At 40.5% G+C, this 13,719-nt stretch overlaps 1 long non-coding RNA gene across 1 annotated transcript in view; it reads right to left on the reverse strand.

The window, feature by feature from the left end:
• LOC125315181 overlaps nt 1-13,328 on the reverse strand; it is a 32,373-nt gene extending 19,045 nt beyond the window's left edge. Inside the window, exons 1-2 of the long non-coding RNA XR_007198537.1 lie at nt 13,316-13,328; nt 6,699-6,703 (exon numbers count right to left, since the gene is read on the reverse strand). This is a non-coding gene — a long non-coding RNA (uncharacterized LOC125315181). The remainder of the gene's footprint in view (nt 1-6,698; nt 6,704-13,315) is intronic.
• Between the last annotated feature and the right edge of the window lie 391 nt (nt 13,329-13,719).

Raw genomic sequence — 13,719 nt, forward strand, 5'->3', positions numbered from 1 at the left:
AAATGAAGATGAAGAAGAGAAGATGAAAATGGAAGGTGAAGAAATGAAGGTGAAGAATGAAGGATGAAGAACTTTGCCTATAAAAGAGAGAGCTCTTGAGAAGAGTTTTAGAAGGGGAAGTGGAAGAGAATTGAGAGAGAGAGTAGAAGAGAATTGAGAGAGTTTTTTTAGGAAGAGTGGAAGAGAATTGAGAGAGTTTTGAGAGAGTTTTTGAGAGGAATTTTTAGAGAGGAAAAGAGAGTTCTTGAGAAAAATCGAAGAGAAAATTCGAGAGTGAAGAAAGTGTTTTAGTCGAGCATCATCTTCGACGAGTCCCGACACATATTTCGCCTCGCAACCCAACAACGCCATTGCTTGCCATTTTCGACGACAGCCGCGTTCTTCCACTCCGAGATCTTAAAGGGAACTATAACGTGTATGTGAGTAAGATTTTGTGTAATAGAAGGTAATCCTTTCCATCTCGATCTACAAAAATGTAATCGTTTGGTGTGAACATTCGTTTGTTTATTTTAGACACGCCACGTGTTCCAAATTTTAGCATTATTACATGTTAATTTATTTTGTAAATACTGTGATTGGCTGCGTTTTCTTTCTTTCTAAATCACCCATGGTGTATATCGTACAAAGTTCAATGTTTTACATCCCCATAAAAAAGAGAAAACCAAAAAAATTGCATCTTTGAATTTCAAGTAAAATCCATCAAAATTGCCAAATCAAATATTTTTCATGAAAATGGTACCGAAAGGGCGTTAGAGAAATCGACGTAACCAAATCCCCCGAATTCAAAATCTCGGTTCGCGGAAATAAGATAGTTTTCTCCCGCTATTTTATTTAGGTTTCTAATCAACCTACCGAAAATGATTAGTGGCGACTCCAATTCAAAACACGTTGCATGTTAATTATTTGAATCTTAAGTTGTGATTTGGTATGGACTTGGGAGAGTCCGAGTTAGGTTAGTTAATTAATTAACCTGATAATCCATTAGCCCGAAAATTAACTTCGTTTATTTTTTAGGTCGCGACAGCTTGGCGACTCCATTGGGGACCCAAAGAGGACTTAGGCCAGATAATTTCATGAAAAAGAAATCAATTGATTTGGTAAACTTTGGTTGAATTCTCATTCTTAGGTGTTAAATGTTTTTGCAGATTGGGAGTTATAAGGGGAGGAGTGATCGGCTAACCCTTTGTTTTGTGTGCTTGGTGAATTGGAATTGTGATTTAACTTTTGAATCATTGAAGCGGTGTTTGCCTTTAATTGTTGTGCATGATTTATCGTATTTGCACTACATTGCACACAACCCGTGACCGGACCTGGGTCACACTAATAGTTTTAAGATGGTATTTAGATGGTTCTTTAACCTTGGCGGTAAGGTTTCGCTAAAGGTTATCCCATCTGGATCCCGAAATTTTTTTCAAAAATGGCTCAAGGGTTGTTCTCATGCACGTGAGGCTACGATGCATGATAATTGCCCTTGTCGACCGAACCAAGCCAAGTGATTGTACCCGACTAGTCATGACTATTGTAGCGAGGTTGCGACTAGTCATGATGATCGTGCGCGAGGCTGCGACATGTCGTTTGTTCATCATTTCACTTTGCAAAGCCTTTTGGATAGATAGAATAAGATTTAAACTCACAATTCATGCGCATGTCTTTGTGATTGACATTTTCTTCCTATGAACGGTAATTTCTTGTCTCTTTTACCCTATTATCTCATTTTTATTTTGAGCTGGTCCATGGTTTAGGAGTATCGTTGTCTTATTTCCAATTTCGCACTTTGCTTCCGTAGCTTTTACAATTTCATCAGTTGTCCTCAATTCTGATTTGGCTTGTTCTTGTTGTGCGATTTTTACTAAATTCTACGATCGAGCTTTGAGTAAGTGCCAAACACAAAAGTTGTAGACCTATGTTTCAACTAATATCTTGCAAAATTTCAGAATTAAATTCATAATTTAAGATGGCTTTTCGTTTTTTCAACAACATGCGGTTATAACAGTTTTCTGAACGTGATTTTTTGGAAAGACACATTAAACTGATTTGATCCGTGCATTTCTAGTCCGATTGGCCAACATAAAAGTTGTTCATCATCTTCTCAACTATAAGCTCGTAAAATTTGGACATGTTTTGATCAACGTGCAAATTGATACGGATTTTTCATAAAAGCGGACAAACTGAAAATTACATGTTTCAATCCTTTGGTTATGATCACTTTATTCGTTCGAGTCTAGAGGGATGCCATGGACCGGCTCGCTATTCTTGCTCCCTGTACTCATTTTGGGTTTGTTCTGCGTACGGGTAATTTGTCACGGATCCTCTACACATTACTCGATCGTCGCAAAGAGGATGGCCGACATCAACGCTATCGTCGTGCTGCCCTAGACAGAAACTTGGCTCCTTGACCGAGCGCTTTGAAGGGATGATGTCCCGAAAGATGGAAGAAATGATGGCCACCTTCACCGCCAAACTTCAATCATCCGTCGCCGATCCGCCATTCTGCTCTAATTCCTCCTACGGACAACGTCGGTAAAGCCCTAAAGCTACTCCCTATCCGACAATGCCGCTAGAAGATGTGATCATCACGGCGTGAACTCGAGCACGCCGCCCGTAGTCCCGATCCCTCAAGCCAGCCCTACGGCCTCGGATTGAATGGTGATACGGCTAAGCTGTTGGCCCAAATGGAACAGAGGATCCGAGAAGTCGAGGGACTCACAACATACCCATTGACATGTCTGTCTTTTCAAAGGTCATGGTGCCGAGAAGTTCAAGATGCCGGACTTCGAGAAGTATGATGGGACTTCCAACCCGGTTCAGATGTCCGGATGTACCGGCAAGAATGAACAAGCATCGACCAACGGCCCTAATGGTCCGGACTTTCCAAGCTTTAGTTTAAAAGAAGTAAAGGCTATGAGGTGGTATACGGACTACGAGATCTACCGGATGGATGATTGGAGGCACTAATGCTTTCATCAAACATTTTAGCTTTAACTTGGACGTCTTGACCACCGAGAAGATCTTGAACGGCTTGAGATGAAGAGAGGAGAAATAATCAAGCAGTATGCTACCAAGTGGAGGAACGTAGCATCTCAGCTCGAAACCAGTCCCTCCCGAAAGGGAGCTCATGAAATTGTTTGTTTCCACTCTGCCGCAAGGTATGAGAACCGAATTTTGGGATCTGCCACGACATTCAGCCATCTCATCGCAATGGCTGAAGAAATCGAGAACGGTATGAAGAAAGGCTGGTACGATGATGTCACCACAACGACTAAGAGGTTTGCGGTAAGAAAAGACAAGGAGCCGGCCCTACAGGTCAACATGACCTACGGCCAAAAACCCACGACCCGGCGCGGTCGTACGGGTTCCAAATCAGCAGCGAGGCCAATTTCGGGGTGCAACGACAAAGAGAGAATCAACGGTCCCTCGGCGTTTACCCCTCTACCGGGAACCCCGTCGCAAGTACTCGCGGTTCTACGTAAGAGGTTTGCGACTTCCGAGCCTCTACGACCCGGTAACACGAGCTCGCCAAGATATGATCCATCAAAGAAATGTGATTACCACTGCGGGGAGCTTGGACATGACACCGACAGTTGTTTCGTGTTGAAGCATCGGATCCAATATCTTCTTGATTCTAAGGCATTCTCGTTCCAAGGCAACAAACAGCCAAATGTCTAGAATAATCCTTTACCAGATCATTCTGGTAAAATTAATGCTGTATTCAGGTTGGGAATCGGACGGGGGATACATGAGGAGGGGAACTTAGTGGATTCAGAAGTATACGACCTAGATGAGTCCAATCCAGATTATGAGGAAATTCGAACGACATGAGGAGATCAAGCCCTTGACCGGTGAACAAACTGTCTCGGTCAACCTAGGCGATGCGGAAAACCCTAAAGATGTTAAGATCGGGGCAAACCTTTCCAAAGAGATGACCGAGCACTTGACTAAGCTCCTGAAGGATTACCGGGACATTTTTTCCGGTCATATGCGGATATGCTCGGTCTTGACCATTCCATTGTCAAACATTGTTTGCCGACGGATCCTTCGGCTAAGCCGGTGGTGCAAAAGTCAAGGAGGGCCGGACCAAAATTGGTCCAGGAGCTCAAGGAGTCAGACTGCTCACGGCGAAAACAAAGTGGGAAATCGTCGCCGTGTTAGCAAGTAACATCGCCCATTCGAGTATCGATTGCTCGAAAAATCGAAGATTACTTTGATGATGAGCTCACCACCTTGATAAGCCGGTTCGGAGCTTAAGGACCTCCAGAGTTGTGATCCGAAGCAAGTGATTATAGATCCTCAAACAACGATCGTTGGTGTATGATCAAAGACAAAATCGGTCGATCATTGGAATGGCCAGCAAGAGAGGTGGAACCAATCTCGCATGAATACTTCTTTGATTCCATGTATAGTTCCCCTGCGTGGGATATTTTTTTACTTTCTAGCTGTCTAGAATTTGCCTAGAGTTAAAGGGCGAATTTTCTCATCCCTTATCAAATGCGTGAGTTCCTTGTTAAGCTAGGCTCGTAGCAAATCAATTTGTGGACGACGCCCCTGAACGCCCGTAAAGAGAGATTCCGAATAGCCTTACTTGGGAGAATACGAGTAAAAGGCCAAGCGGGCTCAAAGATGGGTAACTCCGTATCGTCCCAATTGGCTCTCGGTCATTTCAAACTCTAAATTATGCTTTTTTTTTATTCTCGACGGGATTGCCAATGTTTTGAGAACAATATAGCAAAAGCGAACCAACCGTGGACGCCGACATCACCACGGCCTAGTGGTTGGGGGAATGACGATGGTCCGAGGCGTCCCAGTTCGATCCCGGGATTTGGCATCAATGTACAAATATTAATAAAAACCTTTTGCTTCGCATTCAATGCCGATTGAAACTTAGCCCGGATGGTTACAAGACCGGAGAGATAACATCCCGGACATACAATCCGATCCAGATGAGTTGATCTTTTCAATTCAAAGTTCACAAGAAAATTCGTACAAGGGTAAAGCGGTACCGTTTCAACTCGTTTAGAACATGAGAACGTACATTGATGCTTTCCCTTTTGATTTTTACGGGGTCATGCCTTTCCGGATAGGGAAGTATCCATTCTCCCTGAAAAATTAATGAAATAAGAAATTCCTGGAGCCTTTGACAATCTCATATCTCAAACTAGATAATGAAGTTTTGCAACTCATTTGCATGAGCAGGGGCAACTCACAATTCACGCCCTTAAGAATTTTCTTACGTGCTTGCACCAAGATAGAAAGTTGCTACATTTTATATGCTCGAAAACACTCATACATTGCATAGTTTGTGCATGACTGTTCCTCATATTTAATTTACCAACTCTGAATAAGGAACATGAACTACATAAGATACATCAAATGTATGGAATGGGGCATGACGAATGATGAAAGGCAATCATTTCCCAAACACGTCCAATTTTTTCAGGCGAGATGAACGGTGGCAAAATTCCGCATTCCCGAGGTAAAGAGTTTTCGCGAAAGGTACGATAACCGAAGTGACGGAGGCATTCATTTCTCTATCCTAAACACTACGGTTATCCATTGATTGACCATTTTAGCGGTGGTTTCATTTCTTTACCCTGTCAAGAACCACCCCATATCGGGGTCCAAACGAGTTAATTCCAGAGCAACACGAGGTAAATGGTTAGAAATTTTCTTGCTCGACTAACATTAATTGGGGTGTTTCTTTGCATTTATACTCGAATTTTAATTCAAGTGCCTTAGGATGATGAAGAGCATTCACTTCTCTATCCTATACACTTCATTCTTTGCATAGCCCACTTGAGCCTGCAAATTCATTTCTTAAACCCTTGTTGGTGATCATTTGCTCATTCCAAAGGCGAAGATAGCATTTTCCCAAGGATTAGAATTGGAGATGGTCGAGTACAGAGAATTCCCGAATGATCATTATGCTTGTTGTAATTCCTGGTTCAAAGTCATGGGATTGTAAAAAAGGAGAGGCAAACTCGGCTTAAAGGAGAAGGGCCCGCTCTAAAAAAAACAAAAAAACAAAAAAACAAAAAAAAAAGCAAAATAAAGAGATGTCGAAGGGCTCTCAAAGAAAAAGGAAAAGAAATCTTTTCTCGAAAAAAAGAAGAAAAAAGAAAAATGAGAGTCGGGAGTAAGAAAAGCAAAGGCGATCTCATATGAAAATTTCAAGCATAGGAAAAGCAAAGTGCCTACCAAAGTAAGGCCAATGCACATTCATTTGTAAAGTACTTCTGAATTTTGAATGTACATTTTTGCATGTTAAGTTGTAAATTCCATGTACATGTTTGCATTGTGTCTCTTGCAAATCCTTGACGGACACTTGTTATGAAGAAGACTCCCCAAGAAATCGGTTTGTAAAGTGCAATTTTCGTAGAAAACTACCATCCCTCATTCAATGATGGTATTCTTTCAAGACATTTCGGAAGACCAAGATCGGTGACTAGTCGGCGATGATCACCAACGTCAAGCCCCTTCTCATTTAATTTCGAGCCAAACGAGCCTTTTCGTTCTCGGTCCCCAATCCTAGCCTACGTTATAACCCTCCAAAGTCTCTTGATTAGGGCACTTGAGTTAACGTAGAGTTAAATGATTTTAAGCATCACTCGAAGAAGTTCGAGCAAGATTATTTCTCTCTCATTTTTGCAGGATTCTTGACTTGTAAATCCGGAGCAAATGATGAAGAAATTCATTTCAGCGACCTTGACTCAACTGGAGTCCCCTTTGTAAACCTTTGACCTAGCTCTCATTACGGTCCTAATCAAGACCTCCGGATCGACTCGGTCGTATCAATTGCGAGATTACTTGGATCCTTATCGAATGCGATGATGGAAAGATTGAGTGATTTCTCTTGAATCCGCAGACAGGATAAATAGCTTTTCTCGAGAGTGAGAGAAAGCCCTTTCGGTGAAGTCCCCCATTCAGCTCACATTCGAGGTATTCGTAATGTGAGAACCTCCCTGGACAAAATTGGTAATGCAAACTTGACAGAATGGTTATGCATGAACCATAATATGAGTGATTGCATTATACTCATTGTTGAATATGTTTGTGTGTGTTACCTCGACATTCTATGATAGGTAATACATTCCCGATGTTCGAGTTCCCTCCCAAGGTCTCGAAATTCATCCAAGGATTATTGAATGAGCAAGTTTTGCTGGCAATGCCTACCGTGTACGATACGGCAACTGTTTCGTTCCTTGATTAATCGTTTGGAGAACCCGGTAAGTTTTCGAACCCCTTTTCAAATTAACAACTCCTCGATGATAGTTGTTATGATTCAATTCGCAATATGCCCCTTTTGTACTTATCGATTCCATTCGATGGTGCTCCTATCAAATATTGTTCAATTCGGCAATATGCCTCTTCGTCAAGTCGTGTAGATATGGGCGATCTTGACATCTTATCAAATCACAACGACGTAGCTCTTATGGTTTCAATCTCGGGACGTGAAGACATATGCAGCGATCTTGACATCTTATCAAATCATAACGACGTAGCTCTTATGGTTTCAATCTCGGGACGTGAAGACATATGCCTGGCGATCTTGACATCTCTTCAAATCATAACGACGTAGCTCTTATGATTTAGTATCGATCACGAAGACGTATGACCTTGGTGATCTTGACCTTTAGTCGGCTCATAATGACATAGCTCTTATGATTTTCGGCTCCTTTATCAAATCATGAAGACATAAGCACCCATATTTTTTATCCAAACCAAATCATAACGACGTAGCTCTTATGATTTTGGTTCCCCTTTATCGAATCGTGAAGACATATGCCTTTGGCGATTTCGACATTTAATCAACTCACAACGACGTAGCTCTTGTGAACTTGATCCCACTTCTTTCGACTCACAACGACGTAGCTCTTGTGATCTCAAACGACACACATATCTTGCGTTGTCTTGCATTAGGGAGAAGTCTCGATATAGATAGGCCAAATACCTTAAAATCCTTGCATCTGCAAAAGAAGCTTGGAAATTAAGAGAACCATTAGCTTACGAGAAATTTGGTAAAACAGGTATTCTTGTATGCGATCCATGTGCAGGTTTCTCTAACATGAAAAAGGGAAATTATGACACGTGTTATTTATGGTCTTGCATATCATGCATCACTTCATTACATAAAAAATGGGATTAAAACTCCCGCCAAAAAGTTCATCCATAATTTGTTGTCAAAATTTAGGATTCAATTTGTCTTTGAGCGGAACCTCTACGAGCCTCCACTCAAAGAGGGTGTTGACGCCTAAATTTTGATTAATCTATTTTTTGCATAAAAATTATAAAAAATCATCTCACATATTTATTTTTAGCGTACATTGCATTGGCATATAATCGGGCAAGCGAACACTTAATTTAGCATGCGTCTAGACTAGGCACGGGATGGAAAAATACACCGAGAAGATTTGAAACTTCAAGGACTGTATTGCAAATACTTAAAATTTCGGGACTGTATTGCAAATACCAAAAGAAGATGAAGAAGGGAAGATGATGAAGGGAAGATAATGAAAAGAAGATGAAGAAGGGAAGATGATGAAGGGAAGATAATGAAGGGAAGATGAAAATGGAAGGTGAAGAAATGAAGATGAAGAAGGGAAGATGAAAATGGAAGGTGAAGAAATGAAGATGAAGAAGAGAAGATGAAAATGGAAGGTGAAGAAATGAAGGTGAAGAATGAAGGATGAAGAACTTTGCCTATAAAAGAGAGAGCTCTTGAGAAGAGTTTTAGAAGGGGGAAGTGGAAGAGAATTGAGAGAGAGAGTAGAAGAGAATTGAGAGAGTTTTTTTAGGAAGAGTGGAAGAGAATTGAGAGAGTTTTGAGAGAGTTTTTGAGAGGAATTTTTAGAGAGGAAAAAGAGAGTTCTTGAGAAAAATCAGAAGAGAAAATTCGAGAGTGAAGAAAAGTGTTTTAGTCGAGCATCATCTTCGACGAGTCCCGACACATATTTCGCCCTCGCAACCCAACAACGCCATTGCTTGCCATTTTCGACGACAGCCGCGTTCTTCCACTCCGAGATCTTAAAGGGAACTATAACGTGTATGTGAGTAAGATTTTGTGTAATAGAAGGTAATCCTTTCCATCTCGATCTACAAAAATGTAATCGTTTGGTGTGAACATTCGTTTGTTTATTTTAGACACGCCACGTGTTCCAAATTTTAGCATTATTACATGTTAATTTATTTCTGTAAATACTCGTGATTGGCTGCGTTTTTTTCTTTCTAAATCACCCATGGTGTATATCGTACAAAGTTCAATGTTTTACATCCCCATAAAAAGAAGAAAAACCAAAAAAATTGCATCTTTGAATTTCAAGTAAAATCCATCAAAATTGCCAAATCAAATATTTTTCATGAAAATGGTACCGAAAGGGCGTTAGAGAAATCGACGTAACCAAATCCCGAATTCAAAATCTCGGTTCGCGGAAATAAGATAGTTTTCTCCCGCTATTTTATTTAGGTTTCTAATCAACCTACCGAAAATGATTAGTGGCGACTCCAATTCAAAACACGTTGCATGTTAATTATTTGAATCTTAAGTTGTGATTTGGTATGGACTTGGGAGAGTCCGAGTTAGGTTAGTTAATTAATTAACCTGATAATCCATTAGCCCGAAAATTAACTTCGTTTATTTTTTTTAGGTCGCGACAAGCACTTCATGGAATGCAGAGTATGTTCGATTCTGTTCAGGTGATTCCCGAAACCAGTCTCCATGGTTTGAAGAGAATCTGTCAGCTTAGTCATCTGCTCCATAAGGCTTCTGACATTATCTTTCAGTTCGCTCAATTCAGAAGATTCTGTCTGCTTTTCTCCTCCTCGGGAAGACTCTCCCTGAGTCTTCTCCTTCTTTCTCTTTTCTTCTTTCTCTTTGAACTCTCCCTCTTTCTCATTAAGCTCTTCCTCTTGAGTTTTGGGAACATCAGTTTCCTTTCCTTTCCTTCCCCTCTGAGTTTTGTCATGTGCATGCTCTGCAACACCTGAATAAATTACATTATATGATACATAAGATGCACTTGTATCCGTGATGCATAGGTTACTAGGTTTATGACCATGGTGTACCGGTATCATCCATCTTTGGAAAATTAAATGTCCCTTTTGCCCATCAAGAACATCTCTTGTTCTTTGCTCAGACAACGGCATCTTGTTTTTTCGGTTGGAACACATAGCATCGAAATCATTAATATGCATGCATTGATGGTATGGTATGACAGAAGTAATCAAACATTCTCTTAGACCCTTTCATTTCTTCATAACACCCACTTTCCGGCGTGATGCAAAGTAATGACCTGAATGAGATGTCTAACCTGAAAGTTTTGATGCAATAAAAGGCTCGGACATTCTCTTTCTTTGCCCCAAAAGAGGGAATGGTGCTTTAACACAGTGATTGATTTTAACAGTACAAATCATACTAACAGGGAAAATAGAATCGAAAACACTGATTGCTTGGGGACCAATAGTTAGTGCAAAGGTGAAGAATATAATGTAATTAGAGCTCAATTTTCATTTTACGACAGTGTTTGTCTATCATTATGCTTAAATTGTACTCTCATGCGCATTAATACATGGGAGGTGGCTATCATTATGCTTAATTTGTGCTCTTACGCGCAAAAAGGCCTTCTCTTTCTCCTCCGCCTTATAAGTAGGTGAATGGAGACTACATGAATATAAAAAACATACATGATCCATTCACAGCCGATGTGGGATAACAACAACAACTTCAGCAGTTATATGGATTGTGCAAATGATTTGATTAGAGACGGGGACTCCCTAGAGAGTACGGAAGGTGATGAGGCCTTACACAAAGCTGTCGTTGCACTGCCATCATATGGCTTCAGGTGCGCCTTGGGATCAACCGATGTCATTTCGACTTCTTCCGCCTTCAAAGCAAGAAAGAGAGTGAATTAACCTTGTCGAGAATATGTAAACAAACTCAGATGCATGATAACTTGAAAAAGACCATACCTCAATGGTGCAACTAGCACGAAAAAATCTAATCCCATCTAAGTCATGCAGCTCTATGGTTGTGTCGATAACCATCCAATATATCGGAAAAATCATATCAGTTGCTGTTAGTTGGGAGAAATCAATCCACTAAAAATTTCAAAAAACATTGGAAGTAGCAACAAATGTTATAAGACAGTTTGCCGGGGAAGGCATAAGTAAATGTTCCAAAAAAAAAAAAATGGGTCCATAGGCCGCGGCATCAAAACTTACTCAGAGCTGAAATGTTTATTTCTTATGAAAGAGCTGCATATTCTAGACTGCTGACTTTGATGACTACTTGCCTCTTTCATGTATAAAATGCTCGTGAAACTTCATCTAGCTAATGCACCAGAACACTTGCATCGTTGGAATGGAGAATGGCAATAGTTACGTTACTTTAGTGAGAAATCAAAACAGAAATTCCATAAGAAGATAATCAACGAAATTTCAGCAAAAGGACATAAAAGTTACTTACCACTTTCATAGATAGTTATAGGGAGATCATTTGGGCCAAAATCGATTGAAGTATTGAGAAGAACGTACACAGGCGTTTCCGTGTCCATCATCAACTGTTAAATGGTAAATATACTAGAGTTATCAATTGACACTCGGAAGTCACTAGTGTAAATGCGTATAGCCATCATCATTTTGTAATCTGAAAACCGGGCAAACAATGAACAGAGAGATTCGAATTTGTCTGGAGAGAGCATACTACCATTTTGCTTGATAATTGAGGGTTGCACCACATTGAAAAACTAATAAAGGCATATGAAAAATCCATCATTTGCAATAAAACCGAAATGCAAACCATTGCTGGAGAATTTGAAGCCTACAAATTCAGACTCGAACTGTCTGCAGATATTCTCTTTGGCAATCCACGGAAAGGTTCATATTATTTAGATATTCACGATCAAGAAGTATTGCATTTTCTTTCGGATAGGCCCTGAAAGGAGAAAGGCTGGAATGCCAACAGGCATCTAGTATTGAATTTAACCGATATGATAGTGGTACTATCTGGGAATGTTCAGTGCCAAAGTCACAGAATAGGTAAGCCACCAATCTACATCAAAGCCCAAATGCATGGAACAAAATAGTGAACACAACTGCAGAAGTTAAAGATCGAGACCAACTAGAGGAGTTCTGCGAGTGGGCATATCGGATTCTTCTGCATCGCTCCCAGTTGAATACCATCCAAGTACATGGAAATTCGGGTACATCTTCTTATCTATCACCGATTAAAACGCAGAAAGAAAAAAGAAAGGATCAGAACACTAAAAAGGGAAGATAGATAGAGAGATTGAGAGGACGAGAGAAGGGGACTGAACAGAGCTTTTGCTGCTTGTCGAGAAAGGCGAAGTCGTATTTGTGAGTGATGGGGTTGTATAGAAGCTCGAAACTGTCGCATATCTCCACCGTGCGACCCCTCTGGAATCCGATCAAGTACCCGTACACTTCTTCAATGCCTTCGCCAGTGCCATGCTCGGAGGACGGCGATCGGAGTGGAGACTTGGCACGGATGGAGTGTTTGAAGATGTTGAAGATCACCGGGCGACGGATCTTGAACGCGAGGCCGCGGCTGGATGACATCATTGAAGCTCCTTCCTATCGAGCTTCGAGGCGCACGGTTTGTACTTGAGTTTGAGAGCGATGCGTTTACCTGCAGAGAGTAGATTCAATAAAATCTGTCTCCATGAATTTAAAGGGGGTGTTGGATAACCTGCTCAACAACGAATGGATCACGTTTCGCAACTCAATTATAGTCGTCCTCAATTTATCGTATACTAACACTTGTCGAAGCGATTATAATGTACACAATTTTTGGTCCACTTCGTCTATAGTCTATGTAACATGACAAACATCTTTTCATCAATTTGCGTTCCTTTTGCAGATCATTAATACTGGCCACTCTTCAATAAGTCTAAAAACTTAAATTATGAGATGGAGACGTGAAATAATATCTAAATATTCTAACACGGATTATCACGTGTTAACTACAATTTGGCATAAACGTAAAGAATGAAAATATACAATTGAAAAGGTAAGTAGAGGCCCGTAAAGATTTGAACTTAAAACCTCATGATCTAGTATCATATTATAATTTATTTGAACATGGTATTAGAGCTTAAATACTCTAAATTGGGAGGTGATAGATTTGCGATGAAGTGTTTAAATGTTAGACAATGACTTCATATAATCAATTAAAATTTGAAAACAATTCACACTGTCTACGGTATTTATGATGTGATTAAGAGACGTGAATTGAGGGATCATCTTCTAAAGAATCTGAGCGGTTTCCTTTAATTTCTCGAGTCCACCGAATTTTCTGTTTCGTAACCGCTCACCCCCATCCGTTGACTTCTCCTCAATATCTTTTCAAACTCCAAATATCCCGGATAACGCCTTTTGACCGAGTGCTTGTCGCTTTCGGTTTGTCAGCCTCAGTCCTACTTACTTCAAGTCACAACTTTTCCAAAACGAACCGATCATTCTGGGCAGTTTCCATGGGGACTAGTGGTTCCTCGTGGAGTACCAATTTCGTTCTTCAGGGTGAGAATCACCCATCCGAGCCAGACTGGACTAGTCAATTATATATTAATATGTATCTGAATTCCATTTGTTTAAATTTGACACTTTTTTCTTTTACTCCACCCCCGCGCATGCACAAGGCACACCCCTACTTCTCCCGCACGCACGCACGCTTTGTCTTAAAAAAAAAAAAAAAAACCCTAACTAGCCCTC

Source organism: Rhodamnia argentea, chromosome 5, assembly GCF_020921035.1.
Source record: "Rhodamnia argentea isolate NSW1041297 chromosome 5, ASM2092103v1, whole genome shotgun sequence".
Taxonomy (NCBI): domain Eukaryota; kingdom Viridiplantae; phylum Streptophyta; class Magnoliopsida; order Myrtales; family Myrtaceae; genus Rhodamnia; species Rhodamnia argentea.